This window comes from Leptonychotes weddellii, chromosome 8 (assembly GCF_054177405.1).
Source record: "Leptonychotes weddellii isolate Sample4059 chromosome 8, ASM5417740v2, whole genome shotgun sequence".
NCBI classification, from domain to species: Eukaryota; Metazoa; Chordata; class Mammalia; order Carnivora; family Phocidae; genus Leptonychotes; species Leptonychotes weddellii.
The window spans coordinates 12,442,472-12,460,569 of record NC_138376.1 but is presented as its reverse complement, the minus strand read 5'-3'; positions in this window follow the sequence as shown (position 1 = coordinate 12,460,569).

The following is an 18,098-nucleotide window of genomic DNA, read 5'->3' as shown; positions in this document are numbered from 1 at the left end:
CCAAGTTGTTCCATGAAGAAGCAAAACCATGAAGATGGCAGATATTCCCTTGGACAATTAGAGTGCTTTCCTGAACCATATTTTATCTTTTGCAAAATGTAATTATATTTATCCTATAGGTTGTTCTAAAGGCCAGGGTGGAGTATCTGTTTGGCTAGTATATAAGGAAAGCAGTGGTAATGTGGGGAAAATAATATGGAAAGGGAGAACTTGCTCTGGTTATTGTTCCAGGGACATTGCAAGTGTCCTTGAGCAAGTCACTTCTTCATCTCCAGGTCTCTGTTTTCTCATGTGTAGAACAGGGGGTTGAACTTCACTAAAAGGTAGATGCTTCTAAGATGGTGTACAATTCAACTGTATGGAAAGTATGAGTTGGGAGCCTCAGCTTTGTCCATTTCCCTAGAAAGTCTGTCCTGCCCATACTTCCTTCCTATTCTCAACTGAATCCACTGCTAATTTTGGTAACACAATGACAGAGTGATGTTCAACAACTTTTCTTTCTTTTTTTTTTTTTTTTACTAACAATGATTTGGGTGGAGCAGGGGATATTTGCTTTCTGTTTTTCCAAAAAAGAGATAAATCCACACAGTGCATGACTTCCTAGCCCTTTTCCACCCACCAAAAAGAAATACAAAAAGTGTTTTAAAGTAAAAAGAGGAAACACTGCTATGAATTTTCTTCTCTTGGGTGGCTGCTAGTCTGTCACACCAAGGCAGTGCATGCTGTTTCTAAGCCTCTCTCATTCAGTTTCACTCTTGTGCTCTTACTCTTCAGGTCAGACCCTGGATTTCTATTCGTTGAGTTATTCTTTTAACAGGTAATCTATACGAGTGGAGATTCTAGAACAGGTCTGTCCGAGAGAACTTTCTGCAGCACTGTAGTCAGTAGCCATAAGTGATTATTGAATGTTTGAACTAGTAAGACTGATGGACTAAATCTTTAATTCTACATCATTTTAATTAATTTAAATTTTAACTGAAGTCATCACATTGTGGCTACTACGTGGCACAGGACAATCCTACAACATTGTCATAACACAGATTTTTGTTGTCAACATTGTGGTTTTTCTAGGACACCAAGCATGTATCATAGCAGACTATCCTTAATACTGACTTTACAGGCTTGTAAAAGACTGTTTCTCTATGTTGTTTTTCTTGAAAGCAGGATTACATAAAAATAAGAGTGTATCAGTCTTTGTGAATTGTATTCTGCCTTTGAGATGACTGAATTTTTTCTTAATTTCACACTAAAAGGGAGAGAAAGAATCCTTGTTTAATTCTGCAGGACTACAACTTACTCTGCAGTTGCAATAAAAAGAAAAGTATTTTCTTACTCGGCAGATGTTTAGAGTCAATAATAGAATAAGTTTGAATATAATCTGAACATGTCTTTCAATTAATGACTATTTTTGATGTCATACATTTAATAATAAAAATAGGTTCTGTGCTTAAAAGTAGGACTCTACCTAGAAGTGGATTTTTTTCCTAAAATATTTGATATGGAGGGCAGAATTGGGGAAAAAAAAACAACTGGTAAAGTTCTAAATGCTTTATTAGATAACTCCTATCTTGTATGAGTTCAAGTTACATTCCAAGTATGGTCCTAATTAATTAGCCTGGCATTTCTTCACTGGAACAAAGATTGAGCAACATGATCCATTTATTTTATCTCAAAATAAAACCATTTATTCTCAAAGAATATAAAGAGGTTTTCAGGCAGGTGACAGTCCTGAGAAAGTGATACCTCGGCTGGAAGAGAAGTCTACAAAGTCCTTTAAAATCTGTGGTAAAAGCACGAGGCTTGCACAAGAATGCATAGTGATGTATTTCAGAATTGTGAGTGACACCCAGTAAAGAAGAGATTCTGACTTTCATCCAGAATGAAGAGTGGCATCCTAGTGTCTTTTTCTCATCTGCTACACAACCGAGGTTTTCTGACTGGGACCATATGATGGCCTGCTGCCCTGGGCCTTTTCTTGCTTGACAATGATGACATGCAGACATCTTTATTCTAGGGGACCAGAGCTCTGAAGAATTCCTCATACATTTTTACCCTTGGTACAGAAAAATCATCTCTGCTCCAGAAAGTGACTCAGAACCCTCAAACTGCATTTCCTGAGAATGAGGCATTTCTCTTGTGCTCAAAAGCAAATAAATGCAAATCAACCTCAGGCCCTTAACATAAGCCAAAGTGCTGCAGAAAACCAAATCAAATCCATGCTTCTATTTCTTTGTGATTCGGTTTTCAAGGGAGTTTGTATTTGAGAAGACGTAGAAGTTACATTGGGGTACGAAGGCACATGTATGCTGTGAAAAAAACGTCTGCATCCCAGCTGACCATTTCTCAAGTCCTACGTCATATGGCCCATGTGGAGGAAATGGAGTTTCCCTGATGCCCACTTCATGCCCCCGCAAGTGGCTGAGGCAGAAGGAATATTCAGAACCATAGGACAGGAAGCGCCCTAAACTCAGTGACCCTAGAAACCAGGAGGAAGTTGGTCAAAAGCATTTGTCAGAGAGCTACCAGAGAAATGCTCACAGGCGAAAAATGTGTCCAGGGTTAACTAATATAACCCTCAGGCCGCCCAGTGTCTTGTTGGAGGACAGCAAACCTCCTGAGACCCTGATTGATGCCAACAGTGGTTCAAGCATGGGCATTTGGCTCTTGGAGGAAGAGAGACTGAGAATCTTTCACCACAATCGGTTTGCAAGCCTTGATCTGATGCAATCACCATTATAACCACAGAAGTGAAAACAAAGAGGAAAGTAAAAGAACACAATTCAAGCAAATGTTGCAATGGTTTAGTTCCATCTGATGAAAGGTTTCTCAATTCCCCAGTGAAGATGAATTAGAAATTAATTGAGAATCATTCCCTCTATCATTTCTAGATTCATATGTGCAGGGCTGAGGCCAACTGTTTGGAAAACTGCATGTATCAGTTGGTAAGTTCAGCCCCTCTCAATTGATCTTTTAGTCGTTTGTGTAAGATTCTAACTTCTAGAAGCTTCTTTCGGATAAGTTGCACAGATGCCTGGTGAGCTCTCATAGCCAGTCTCCACCTTAGCACACAGCAAGCCTCATTGTGTGTTGGCTGAAGAACCACGATTGACCATACCTGTTAGGATTCTGGGCCTGGGTGGGCAAAGGAGGTAAGCAGCGTCTCTTTGAGGAGGCTGCTTCAGTGGTGCCTGTTCCTCTCTCGCTCTGATATACATTACAATCTCTATAGGCATTGTCCATTTTTCTAAATTTGCTAGAAAATGCACATATAGGTGTAGCACAATTGCTAATTATTCCTGCATGTTCCTGTGTCCCTTCTTCCTCAATAATAAAGCCTCTGAATGCTAGCAGAGTCATGGCCTCCTAGAAGAAAAACTCCATTTCCATGACTCCCCCATGCAGATAGGTGCTGCCAAGTGACTAAGATTTTGTTAATGGATATAAACAGAAGGCATGTGTCCGGCTCCTGGGGTATGTTTTAAGGGATGGCCCGGCCCTCTTCCTTCCTCTCTCCTCCTTCTTGTTGACTAGAGCCCAAATATGATGGCTGAAGCCAGGGGAGCTTGGACCACAAGGTAGAAACTCTCAGTTGAAAATAGGTGAAACAACATGATAAAGGGAACCTAAGTTGAGTGAGAGAAGAAAGGTTATGAAGTAAACGAAAACAAATATATCAGGCATAAAATTTATGTTCAGACAAGATCTTTGTGTTTGCTTAAAGCAGAATTAATTGTATTCAAACAGGCCAGAGCCCACTAAGTTTTGTACTGACAAAGAGGCCACAACCCGTCCTACAAATGCCTTTGAGCAGTCAACACCTAAGGTGCTCCATCTACCACCAAGAGGAAGGCCATGAAAACTGCGGGGGGCTTTAAGAAGGGCATGTGCTTCAGAGGATCATGGACATGGAAATAGTTCCCAAGGAGGAGAGACAGGGTCCACGAATGACAGTGCACAGGGAGTCCTTCCCAGTAGGAATGAGGGTCTACCAGATGACTAGACATTTTTTTTTTTTTCTGCCCAGAGGGATCTATCATTTCTAGGGATAAGCAACCATTGCTTAATTCTTACCCTCTTTTTCTAAATGGGAGAAATCTTTGTCATTTATCCTGTTCTTACTGCACTATTCGGTGAGTTATATCAGATAACAGATTTTTCATAGACCCTCAAAGCATAAGTAGCCATGCCCAGACCTGATGAGGAGCACTGAGTATTATCTGAAAGCTCTGAACTTAGATACAGGAATCTGATGGAACTTTGGGATTCTTTCTGTGAGGGAGAGAGGTTGAATGTGTCTTACACATGGAACTAGAAGGGACCACAGAGATGCTTGGATGGCCAAAGACCTAATTGCCCTCCAGCATCTATTCTCTTCTTTCAGTGAAAGAATTAAGGGCTATAAATAGCCATGGTATGAATGATATCTGGGAAGAGTCACTGAAGGAGACAACGTGGCCACATCTTGCCTCCCTTTTTTGTATCCTGCTGCCTGGAATGCAGATGTGATGGTTGGTGTTGGATCCTGTTGTGTGCTGAGAATATGGAACATGAGGGTAGAAAGTGCTGAAGGCCCTGATCATGGTGAGGTCATTACTCTAGTCCTGGATCACTTACCTTCACGTGAGAGATTACATCAGTTTTCACCAAGTTTAAGCCACTTCTAGTCGAGTTTTCAGTCACTCACAGCTGATCCTGACTGTAACTGCTCTTGGAAGACATTTTCACCATGGAAAACTGAAGATGTCCATTTGAAGGAAGCGCCTTTAGACATTGTGGTGGGAAAGATGGCTTGAGCTCAGGAAGAAAGGCATTGGCATAAGATGGTGTCCTCAGGCCCACCACTTGCTTTATAAGACTATTTGCCAAAAAGCGTGGCTCTACATTTTTACCCAATGAGATTGCTCATTGCTCTACAGTAAGTGGCATGTCAATGTAATTGCTCACATGTTCTTCTTCTTTAGAAGAATTGAAACCAGTTTTTCTCATTCTCTTACTCATTTTAATAGGAGACAATCACATGAATAACGCTTTTTTGAAGACTCAGTCATTGTTTCCAATCTCATGCATTCCCTAGCAATTGCTTTATCTTAAGCAACTTTCGCAAATTGCATCAACATACGTGCCTGATACAAATTTAACCTCAAGAAACCAAAGAAAGCAAGGGTGTGGTGGTGGGAATTTCTCCTGAAACAGTCAAGTGTACACTGTGTGGGCTGCCCCCATCTTTACTGTTTTCCATAAAAGGCTTGAAAGAAGGAAGTTAAATCACAACTCCATTAGGTAATGGGTTATGCATTAACATAATTTATCTGGAATGAGGAAGGGAGAGATGCAGCTTTGAAAGATTTTCCTCAACAGCACATTCCTCTTTGCTGCAAAATTGTCGCTGAAACATCAGGTGACACACAGGAAGAAGCCCGGAATCCCTCACCCCTCCTATGGCAAGGACTCCCTGGAGATGTGCAGTCTTTCAGGCCATTAAAGGTATCGCCCAATAATAGAGAGTGCGATTTTACAGCCAGTCCTCACCAAGCTGATTTCCAGTCCAGGGAATGGGAATGGTCTTGCAGAAGAGTGGTGAGAAGCTTTGACTTAAAGACCCCATTGTGAGTACGGGGTCTTGGACCAGCTAATCGTGTGATCCGTGAGGTGGTACAGAGACAGTAGGCACTCTGAACCCAAACTTCCTTGGTTCCAATTCTGCCTCTGCTACTTCTTTGCTGTGTAGCTTTGGGCATGTTATTTTACCTCTCTGTGCCCCATCATTTTATCTATGAAATGGGGATTTATGAGTACCAAACTCAAAGGATTGGTGAGAGAGACTCATGCAGATGTATCGTCAAGTGCATCCTATGGCACATGGCACATTGTAAGTTCTAAATTATAATATATATATATTTAAAGATTTTATTTATTTATTTGACAGAGAGAGAGAGAGGGAGAGCACAAGCAGGGGGAGTGGCAGGCAGAGGGAGAAGCAGGCTCCCCACCCAGCAAGAAGCCCAATGCGGGACTGATCCCAGAACCCTGGGATCGTTACCTGAGTCGAAGGCAGATGCTTAACCAAATAAACCACCCAGGTGTTCCTATAATTTATATTTGTAAGTGGAGTTAGTGAGGTACTAGTTAAACCTGTAGAGAGGAAGATCAACCTTGCGACTTACTAGCTAGTTGACCTTGGAGCTCTGCCCACCTTCTCAGCCTTTTCTATCTTTATCTTCCTCTGGCTGTCCATGCTTTCACCATACTGACCTTCTTTCGGTTTCTCTAGCTCTCTTTATAGCCTGTATATAATATTTCCTCTGGTTAGGACGCTTTCATTAATTATTATATTCAAAGGTCACTTCCTTGTGGCGCTTGTTGGTTAAGCGGCTGCCTTTAGCTCAGGTCATGATCTCAGGGTCCTGGGATAGAGTCCAGCATCTGGCTCCCTGATCAGCGAGGAGTCTGCTTCTCCCTCTCCCTCTGTTCTTCCCTCCACTCATGCACTCTCTCTCTCAAATAAATATATAAATAAACAAATAATCTTAAAAAAAAAAGTCACTTCCTTGGGAAGGCTATTTCCATCCTCCCAGATCAGGCTCAGTCGCTGTTATATCTCATAGCTCACTCTGTACCTCTCCTCCAGAGCACTCGCCATAATCACAGTGAAACGTTCGTTTGTGCAATGATTCCTAGCTTTGTGGAGAGACTGTGAGCTCTGGGAAGGGTAGTAGAGCCTGTGTCTGTCAGTCCAATGTCTATACTAGCGTCTGGCTCAGAGTAGACACTCAGTATCTGCTGAATGAATAGATAAACAAAATGAGTGTGAGCAGAACTTCCTTTTCCGCTGGTTTAAAAACTGTGAGCTCCTTGAAGGCCGACCATATTTCATTTATCTTTGTATCACAAGAGCCTAACACAGTTCTGGCAATTAGTAGGAATTCAGTGGATTTTTTACGTGAATGAGTACATTGTGTGACAATGATTCAAATTCAGTTCACTACATGCAATACCATCAGCTCTTTAGAGAGGCTTTTGTTGAATATAACCTTATCTATACAAATGCCATCTTTTTGTCTCTTTCAATCAAGAAATTATTTACTGACCTATGATGGAAAATTTCTCTCTTCTTATCTTAGGAATATCTTACTACAAACTATAAGCCTAAGATTGATAGGACAGTGATTCTGAAGGTTTTGGATCTCAGAATCCCTTTAGACTCTTAAAAATTATTGAGGATCCCAAAAAGCTTTTGTTTATGTGGGATATATGGACTATATTAGAAAATAAAACTGAAGAATATGTAAAATATTTCTTTGTTTAAAATGACAATGAGAAATTCAATACATATTAACATAAAATAGCCAATTGTTATGAAATTAAGACTGAAAAAAATTAAGAAATTTATTTGTATAAAATAACAATGAGAAACTCAGCACTTAGTAGCAAAAAATAACTAATTTTAATGAAAATTAATTATATTTTCCTAACAGATCTTTTGCCCAAGCATGATTTTGCCGTATAATGCATCAGCCATTTGGAAAATACCTATTCGCTGAGTGAATATTTGACTACACAATACTTAAACTATTGGCTATACAATATCTAAATATCCCATTTGTTAATATTAGTGATCACCTCAGACAAGTCTTTAAGCATCGGAAGGCTGTGAGGTTTACGTTAGCAGATATAAATTTCCCCTAATTCTAAGTTTGCCTTGAGAGTTCACATTTTTATCTTTGGCAGCAAATAATGTCTGTTGTTTTCCTTGAAGTGACAAGCTCTCTTTATTCGATCTCAAGAAAAAGTGTGTCAAATAGCCATGTTCAAATAACAATAGTTTGCTGTCAGTGTCTGTCAAGCAAAGATGATGTTCTATGGGAAAAGAAGCTATTTCAGATTATAACTCAGACAGCTGTGAATGTGTTGGGGTAACGTGTCCCAAGTGCTTTCTGCATACTTCCTATTTCGTCACATACAACATTGAAAAGACATCTAGTCAACGGGTAGAGATTAACTAAAATTAATCATTTCACCTGTTGAGTATTTTTTTTTATCATTGTTGTTTTTGTTTTTGTTTGAGGACATGAAACCACATCCCCCTTTTTTTCTGGCAATAAAGAACACAGTGACTATTAGTGTGGTTGGAGCTCTTGCCTTTGGTACTGAGGCAACCACTGTTCTGCCCACTTTTGCTTTTGCACCATTAGCGTGAACGCCAACACAGTGAAACAGTCAGATAACATCTTGGTATTATTTAATCAAGTACTTCTGATCTCATGGGACCCACAAAAGGATCTCAGGGAATCCCAAGGGCAACAGACTACTCTTTGAGAATCACTGTGGTAGGGAATTCGAATATTACATGAAGGCTCATTGACATCACATACATGGATGACTTTCACATTGATATGGTCTCTTAATTAAGCTTCTTTTCTGCACTCCCTCACCCATCAGGAACAAATAAACCAAGAACAAAATGTCACAAAAGTTTATGATGACTGGGTTTTAGATCCACATTCAAGAAATGTCTTTAAAATAATTATTGATATAAAAAGGCAGTCCTGGCTGGCTCAGTTGGTGGAGTGTGCAACTCTTGATCTTGGGGTTGTGAGTTTGAGCCCCACGTTGGGTGTAGAGATGACTTAAAAATAAAATCTTTAGGGACGCCTGGGTGGCTCAGTCGTTAAGCATCTACCTTCGGCTCAGGTCATGATCCCAGGGTCCTGGGATCGAGCCTCGTATTGGGCTCCCTGCTAAATGGGGAGACTCCTTCTCCCTCTCCCTCTGCTGCTCCCCCTGCTTGTGCTCGCTCTCTCTCTGTCTCTCTAACAAATAAATAACTAAAATCTTAAAAACAAAAAGTCTCAGGATGTCTTTCTAAAAATTTCTACCCCTGAAAACATTTCGGCATTTAAGATGTGGGAGTCATGATTAAAATGCAAAACTACAAAATCCCCGTTGAATGTACTTTCAGCGGCTTTCCCCCTAAGGATTTATCACGAATTATGTGACTTTAAAACATCTCTGCTATATGGCTGCACGGGACTTCATATCATCTTCATTTTCCAGGCGAGGAATCTGAGACTATGAGACTCACGCAGTCACAAGGGAAATTGGAGCTAGGACAGGGGCTGCCCCCCTGATTAACTTTTCAATGCCTTTCCCTTCCCCCATTCTGAGTCACTCCGTCTGCCCAGCCTCAGCAAACATGTTTCACTTTTCATAAAAAAGAGAAGATTCCAGTGAAGGCAGAGGCTTTGGAAATCCCTAAGGCGGTGTTTATAAAATAACTGGAATCCTGCAGGGAAAGTGTGACTCTCAGGAGCTTTTCCATGTTCCATTTCTGCTGATAGGCGGAAGGTCTTCAGAAAGAAATTCTCTCCACCCGGGGCCACGCCACTTGCTATATTTGGAATTCCAGATTAGAGAAACACCCTGCAACGACTGAGCCTTCCAGCCCGCCTGTCCTGGAGGTGCTCATTCTGAAAGTACAGATGCATTTTTTCCTTCCTCTTCGGAGCCAGGGGGAAGCTAGCCTAAGGAGTCCACTGCCATCAGCCTGTTGTGAGCGAGTGGGGATCTTGTTTGGAGATATAGCCAGAATGTGTGGAAGGGGACGAGGATGTGGGTGGGCACCAGTGACGAGCAAACAAGAGAAGGGGAATGTGACCCCCTGGTCCTGTAAACAGGAGCAGGTTTTTTTTTTTAAAGATTTTATTTATTTGAGAGAGCATAAGTGGGGGGTGGGGAGGGAGAGGGAGAAGCAGACTCCCCACTGAGCAGGGGGCCCGACTCGACTTGGGGCTCAGTCCCAGGACCCCGGGATCATGACCTGAGCCCAAGGCAGATGCTTAACCAACTGAGCCACGTAGATGCCCCCAGAAGCACTTTTTAAAATGTCATGTCCACACTCACCGGCCTGTTCAGGTAACAGGATCTTCTCCACCTGTCCCCAGTGAGTAATTGCCATAACACTGTTGTATTTATGGGACCCATATTTCACCTCCCAAAGGCAGAGCAAGATCCTTAAACACATAGACCCCCCCGTTGTATGTAGAGAGGGACAACTGTTTTCCCTACTCTTCTGTGTCATACGGCCCTTTCCTCCTGAAGATGCTCTCATTTTTCGCTTCCTATTATTTCCACTGGGGGCTCCATTCTGTAAGTCCCAGCACAGGATTTCAATGAAAGGCACAGGTGAGGTGTTTCTGAATGGAGCGTGCCTGACTCAAGCCACCTGGAGAGCAGGGCAGCCTCTGAAAGTCTCCCTTCTGTGCCCCATGTCTCGGGGTCAAAGAGAGAACACAAGAATCCCCTCATTTCTGACCATTGGGGGGGGAAAAAAAGCTTGCCTGGGTGGAAAACAATTTCCTCAGACAGCAATTTGCGTGGGACTTGCAATGACATTGCTCTTCTATGCCAAGAATATCAGTCAAAAGTCCCTCTCCCGTGAGCCATTGGTGAGATCTGGGCAAGCCCATGCAAGCAGAATATGTAAGTAAGCCTGCTGTTTGGGGCCAGTGTCAATGTCAAGGCTGAGTGTTGGAATTAACTGTTTTATCTGTCACCCTCTGGCTTTCCTCTCTCTGCCCCCAACCCTGAGGCCCCTTTGATCTAATCTCTTGACTTCCCACCAACACCACCACACCCCCGATCCTGTGTGTTTCTACATTTACTATTTAGGAGTATGAGTCATTTGGGGTGAAAGGTGATATAAACTCCAGGCAAGACTGAGGAGCTCTGGACTATGGGCCAGACCTAGATTCGGCTCAGACCAAGCCACCAACTTCTCTCTGCCTGAGTCTTCCATCTTAAACTGCGAATAGTAATACTTATTCCGTCCCCTTTACAAGATCCTTGCTAAGAACCAATCGCTATTATGTAGCACTATTTGACGAGGTTCTTCATCCTAGTATCTAGAACAGTGAGCGGTGTGCATAGCAGTTGCTCAATAAACATTGGTTGAATGGATGGCTGTTTTTGGAAATGTTTTGCAAACCGTAAAAGCACTGTACCGATGTTTTTGTTCTACTTCTCCTGGATGACCCTAGTAGCAGGCCAGGCTCTGGGCCCTGGCTTCTGTTGTGCATGGTGTAGCAGTGGGTCAGGTCTTGTCAGAGCCGAGGTCGCAGTGAATATTTTTCCAGGCCACAGCATCTGCTTGGTTTCTGTGATCCCATTTTCTTGTGTGGATCTGGCCTGCTGCCTCGGTGTATAAATGTAGTTGCTGACAGGCAAAGGCTGGTCCCCAGAGAGCTGATCTTATAAATTCATGACCCATTTTCATATACCATGAATGACAGCGATACTGGCGTTGGGTATTTTATTGGTCTGGAACATTTCAAGGGGGTTCCAGATCATACAGCGTTATGGCAAAAGAAATAATTTTGGGAACATTCTTACAGAGAATTCCTATTTACATTGTTGTCACGGAGTGAATTGTATCCCCCACAAAGTTCTACAGCAAAGCCCTAAACCCCAATGTGACCGTATTTGGAGGTAGGGCCTATTAGAAGGTAATTAAGGTGAATTGAGGTAATAAGAGTCGGACCCTAATCTGATAGGACTGGGATCCTTGTCTGCCTCTCACTTTCTCTGTGTCCATCACACTCCCCACTCCTTCCATATGCCACAGAAGAAAGGCACATGAGGACAGATCAAGAGCTAAGAGCTAGAAAGAGAGCGCTCACCAGGAACCTAACTGGCTGGCACCTTAACCGGGGACTTCTGGGCCCCAGAACTATGAGAAAATAAATGCCTGCTGTTTGAGCTAGCCAGTCTATGGTTTGTCGTTACGGTGGCCTGAGCAGACTGATATAGGTTTTGGTACAGAGAAGCGGGGTGCTAATATAACAGATACCTAAAAGTGGGGAAGTGGCTTTGGAGATGGGTGATGAGAAGAGGCTGCAAGAGTTTTGGTGCACGGTAGAAAAATCCGAGATTACCTGGAAAGAACTGTTGGTAGAAATGTGGACATTAATGGCAGTTGTGAGGACTCAGGAAGAAAGGAGCAGAGCTATAGAGAAAGGCTCTATTATCTTAGGGAACACATATCATCATGAACAAAGTGTTGGAAGCAATGTGACATTCAAGGCCATTCTGTTGAGGTATGAGACAGAAATGAGGAGAACTGTCCTTGTTACACAGTGGCAAAGGACTCGGCTGAACTGTGTGTGTGCTCTAGTGTTTTGTGGAAGGTAGAACTTGTGAATGAAGAAATTTGAAATTTAGCTGAGGATATATGTCCAAGCCAAGTGCTGACGGAGCAGCTTGGTTTCTCTCTCTCTTTTTTTTAAAGATTTTATTTATTTATTTGACAGAGAGAGACACAGCGAGAGAGGGAACACAAGCAGGGGGAGTGGGAGAGGGAGAAGCAGGCTTCCCGCGGAGCAGAGAGCCCAATATGGGACTCGATCCCAGGACCCTGGGACCATGACCTGAGCCGAAGGCAGTTGCTTAACAACTGAGCCACCCAGGCGCCCAGCTTGGTTTCTCTTTACCACTTACGGTAAAAGGCAAAAGGAGAGAGATACATGGAAGGAATTGTCAAGCAAAAAGGAATCAGAAGGTTAAGATTTGTAAAATTCTTAGCCTATCAGTGTTATAAAAAACGGAGAAGGTGCTCAGGAGAGAACACTGAGGGTGAGGCCAAACAACTGTTTGATAAGGAGATTAGTGTGGGAGTGAACCACAGACTTAATCAGCTATTTTAGTGGAAAAGCCCAGAATAGAGATGGGATTATATCATCAGAAACAGAGGCATCTGGGGTTAAAGGGAACCAAGAAAATAAAACAGAATGAATGCAGGCTGTCAGACTTCTGGGATTCTATAAGACAGCAGAGCTGTTCAACTATAAACATGTGTTATCCTTCAAGAAAAGGGAAGAACGACCCCAAAGGTGATTCAGAGATCATCAATGTTTTCACTCCCACCATAGGCCCAGGGGCAGGACTGGTTCCTTATCGGTTTCAAAGAGTGGAGGGCCATCTCCTAAGTATTAGCAAGCCAGGCTACCCCTGCCCAGAGCCCCAGCAGGGCCACCAGCTAGGGCCGTGGGGATGACACTGCCACCCCAGTGGGTCTGCAGGAGGAGCCTTGAGCCAAAGAGGATTATTCCTGAGCCTTAAGGTCTAATGACATTACTTTGCTAGTAGGTTTTGGACTTGCTTGGGTCCTGATACACCCTTTCTCATTTCTCCCTTTTGGACTGGGAATGTCCATCCTCTGTTTGTCCCACAATCATATCTTAGAAACACATAGCTTACCTGGTTTCACATGTTTACAACCAGAGAGAAATTTTGCCTCAGGATGAGTTTCACTCATACCTTTTGTGTGTGAGAAAGACATGAATTTGGGGGGCGGGGGGGGGTCAGAGGGTAGAATGTAATGGACTGCATTATGTCCCCCTCAAATTCATACGTTGAAACCCTAACTCCCAGAGTGACCGTATTTGGAGATAATGCCTATCAGGAGGTAATAATAAAAGTTAAGTGAGGTCAGAAGGGTTTTAATATGATGGGACTGGCAACCTAATTAGATGAGGAAAAGACACCAGATGTCCTCTCTCTCCAAGCCTCTCTCCCCTCCCCGCCATGTGCCATGGAGGACACGCCATGTGAGGAAGGACCAGGAAAGTGTCTGTCTGCAAGCTAGGAAGAGAGTTCTTACTGGGAATGGAATTGGCAGGCATCTTGATCTGATATCGCAGCCTCCAGAACTGTGAGAAAATAAATTTCTGTTGCTTAAGTCCCCCAGTTCTCGGGTATTATGTTATGGCCGTCCACGATGACTAGAATAACCCTCCTGTCTTCTGGCTTTGTCTGGCTCACTTGGGGGTCATTACCCTGACATCTATCCCTCTGTCTCCATCCTATGCAATGGCACGTTGCCGCCCAGAAATGGACAGGGTGCATATGTTTGAATATCTTTGGTATCCAAGCATGATGGAGAAGAGAGAAGAGCAGCTACAACCCACTGAATGACAATGATTACAGAGAGCGGTTCTTTTCCCTGCCTGGTCCCAGAGAGTTTGGGTATATTCCCTTAAACTCCAGGGAGTGAAAGGAATATAGGTTATTTCAGCGAGCCTGTGGAATTTTTGGCAAACCACATGGATAAGGTCTGGGACTTTCTGTTGGATCAGGTTTTATTAAAACAGTATTTCCTGAGTGAGTTCTGACAAAACACCTTTGCCCACACCATGGTTACTGCTACTTGAAGCCACATCTAAACGGTATTGCTAGCTGACGCACACAGAGGACTTCTTGGGAGAGTGGAAAAACTGTGTTTTCTATAACACCGTGACAGAACAAGAGTGAAGACTGCATTTGAGATCTGAGGTTTCATTCTCAGCCTCTCATTTTTTGAAAGATTGGGGCTACAGTCTTCTCATTATTTAGCATAAAGATTAAAATGATTTGACATGTATGAGTCAAAGTTAGTCCACCACAGCTTTCTCGAACTTTAATGTTCCTGCAGATCATTGGACGAGCCTGTTTAGGGGCAGATTTTGATTCAGCGGGTTTGAAATAGAGTCCCAGATCCTGCATTTCTAATAGGGTTCAGCTTGTGTTGATGCTACTGATCTAGCAAGGGTCTAGCATACTATGCAGTGGACTTATGTTTCCTCTGTGGATAAAACACCACGTGAGATTCAGTTGTTGCTTTATTTTGCAGTACAGCTAGATACCCACCCACTCCCACACACAAAAAAAATGGTTCAAAACTTTGCACTTAGAAGAATGAGGGATTATGAAATAATTTCAGCAGCAAGTCCTTGACATGAATATGTGCTCATACTGATGGATTGGTTGTTGTCTGGAAAGTGGATCTTCAGAGATGTATGACAAATGTCTTCCAGGGGTAGAAAATGATACATCCCTATTTAGGGGATCTTGAATTCTGTTCATTTGGAGATGAGACAAAATAGTAGTGTCAGAGCCGGTGAGGAAGCGAGGCTAATATGGGACCAGCAACATGGCCCCTTTGTGAATAGGTGTTCATTTGAGGTGAGCGATTGGTTTAGGAAATGGTAAGGAAGGTTTGTTTCCTAATTTTCTGCCCAGGTACCTCCTGGAGTGAAAGAAAGGCATTGAAAAGTTTGGTAAGAGTAAAGCTCCCTAAAACTGGAGTCCTTATTTGCAAGACGTGGTAAGTGTGTGGGTATACCATTGTTTATGCCTCTATGATTTATGACAAGCAAATTCCTATTGCTGATTACACCTCCCTGGCCTACTCAGGATTGTTCTCTCTCCAAACACCAGAAGTAGGCTTGCTCATGGGTAGAACTAGGAAACTCCCAGGGGTCAAGGGAAGACTAACCTACTTGAAGCAATTATTTCAGAATATGTGTAAATACATACATACACACATGTGTATATATGAATATTAGATTAGAGATTGTAATTATTAAAGTAAATCGAAATTCAAGAGCATTTTTGATCTAAAAATGTGCTTAGGGCACTTGGGTGGCTCAGTTGGTTAAGCATCTGATTTCGGCTCGGGTCATGATCTTTGGGTCCTGGGATCGAGCCCAGCATCTGGCTCTGTGCTCAGCGGGAAGTCTACTTGTCCCTCTCCCTTTGCCTCTCTCCCCACTTATGCTCTCTCTCTCAAATAAATAAAATCTTTTAAAAAAATGTTCTTTATCCACCCAGTCTTACTGAATCAGATCCCTCAGAAGAGTGCAAGAGAAATCAAGCTCACAGAGTTTGAAATAAGTGTGTTTGTTGATTGGAAATTATATGGTGTCATATTTGTTGCCAATAGCCTGAGATGGGTAAAGGTGGTGGGCTTTTTTTGGTATTTTGTTTGTTTATTCCTTTCCTTTTTCTTCTTTTTCTTTTCTAAGTTAGACTTGACCTTGGAACTGATACTCTATCAGTAAGTCTCTACGACTATTGCTAGTGGTAAAATCAGCCAAAATTTTGTGGGGTAATTGACTCAGAGCAGGTATCTTCAGGATAAACTCACTCCAATTCTTTGCCCAAATAATCTCAAATTTCTGGTTTTCTTGCCGTTATCCATGAGTAGAAATTCTCAGCATTGTTAAAAGTCTGTTATGTTCCATGGGAGAAATTTTGGTTAAGATTCAGTTTTGAAAAAGTTCCATGCTATATAACCTAAAGCAAAACAAAATGAAACACCTGTTCCTGCCTACTTCTAAGCAAATTCTGTAATGGTTTATAAAAGAAAGGAAAAAATATTCCAATTTCCAACTTTGGCATTTAGGAGCCTCATCTAACGTCTCCTGTCTCCAAATTTCCTTTTCTAATAAAAGTCCTCCTTCAAGAAAAAAAGGAGCGCTTTACAAGGTTGCTTTCAGAAGACCTCCCTAGGAGATGGAATTAAAGGATGAGGTCAGTTATCCTTGGTGGTAGGTAAGTCGAGGGCTCCCTAAGCACGGATGTCCAGTGCCTCTCGGCATGCTTGCGTATACCAACTCAAGCTTAGCCATATGGTCATTGCCAATCATACCATGCAAGTGTATAATGAAATCCAGCAAGTCATTTCTGTTTAACTGATGTAACACAGATCAGGCCATGTTTCCTGAGACCGAGAGGTTAGCATGAATCTGGCTAGGGCAGATGGCTCTAAAATTCTGCAAGCAGAAACTAAGGGGATATCGGACTGATGAAAGGCACATCCCAGCAAAATAACATAATTGAGGGGGATATCATCTTAGCTGCTATGCCTCTAACGTTAAACATTACATAGATACTGACAAGGGACATATCACAATATACATCTGTAACTCAAAGGATATTTGAATGAAAACAAAAGACCTCTAAAGGATATACTGAGCTATACCAAACAAAACCTACTCACCTCCTTTATTATTTTCCCATGTGATAAAATGCATAGATCAGTGACAGATTTCTCCTTCGTGGGAACATTACAGGGACGTATACAAGAAAAGCAATAAGTGACACAGAATTTGCTGAAAGGTCAATAAAGCAGTGAAACCAATTATCAACTAATTAATATGGATCAGATGCTTTTGATGGATTTCTCGCCAAACCTGAGGCATCACTCAGAAGACAAACTTGCTATTTCTGTCTTCTGAATTGGCGAGAGGAGATTACTATATGTGTTTCAAGTGAGTGCTCTCTTAGGTGCTTCTGAAATGCATTTGAAGTTTACCTGTGTATCAATGTGTATGTGTAAATATATAATGAACAGTATCCTTTGCAGCTTCTGTGTTTACATCAGGCCACATTGATCCACCTGATAGATACTGTTGGACAGGCTCAGTTGGCTTTGTCCACCATTTCGTTTACTCCTAAAAACTGGTTGTAATGCAGAAGTTCCTGGTATACTGAGCAAACATAAATGATTGCTTCTGAAATTTTGATAGGATTCTGTTCCTAATGACAGAAACCAACTTCGAGGTAGCCAGGGGATGAATTTTAAAAAAAAAAAGAGATTTTAATTTCACACGTGATCTGTTTTGTAACTTTCCTCCAAACCACAAACGACATTAAAAATTAGTTTCCATTTCTGTTCCTCATCGTATCGACTCTCCAAAGTAAAAATCGAGTAGTCTGAGGAGAGCTCTGAGGTTTGCTAGATAATACAGGTATTGAAAGAGGGGCCAATTTGGATTGGGTTCTAAGAGTATAAAGCTTTCTGAATGGTCATAATAGCTTTCCAGAATTTCCAGGTCTTGATAATTCTACAGAAATATGAGATGGCTTGCCTGACTTTTCTTAGGGTGCATCAGTGTGAGTTAAAGTTGGGATTGATGGTAAGGTAGAGAAGCAGTGGTTCAGTTTTAAGCCTACCTAACCTTAATTTGTGTTTTTATTCATGTATATATTCATTAAGTATTCATGCCATGCCTACTATAAGCCATGGGCTCTGCAAGACACTAGGTATATGAAGATGAAAAAACTTGTCCTCAAAGAACAAGTAATTTTTTTTTATTCTTATGTTAATCCCCATACATTACATCATTAGTTTTAGATGAAGTGTTCCATGATTCATTGTTTGTGCATAACACCCAGTGCTCCATGCAGAACGTGCCCTCCTCAATACCCACCACCAGGCTAACCCATCCTCCCACCCCCCTCCCCTCTAGAACCCTCAGTTTGTTTTTCAGAGTCCATCGTCT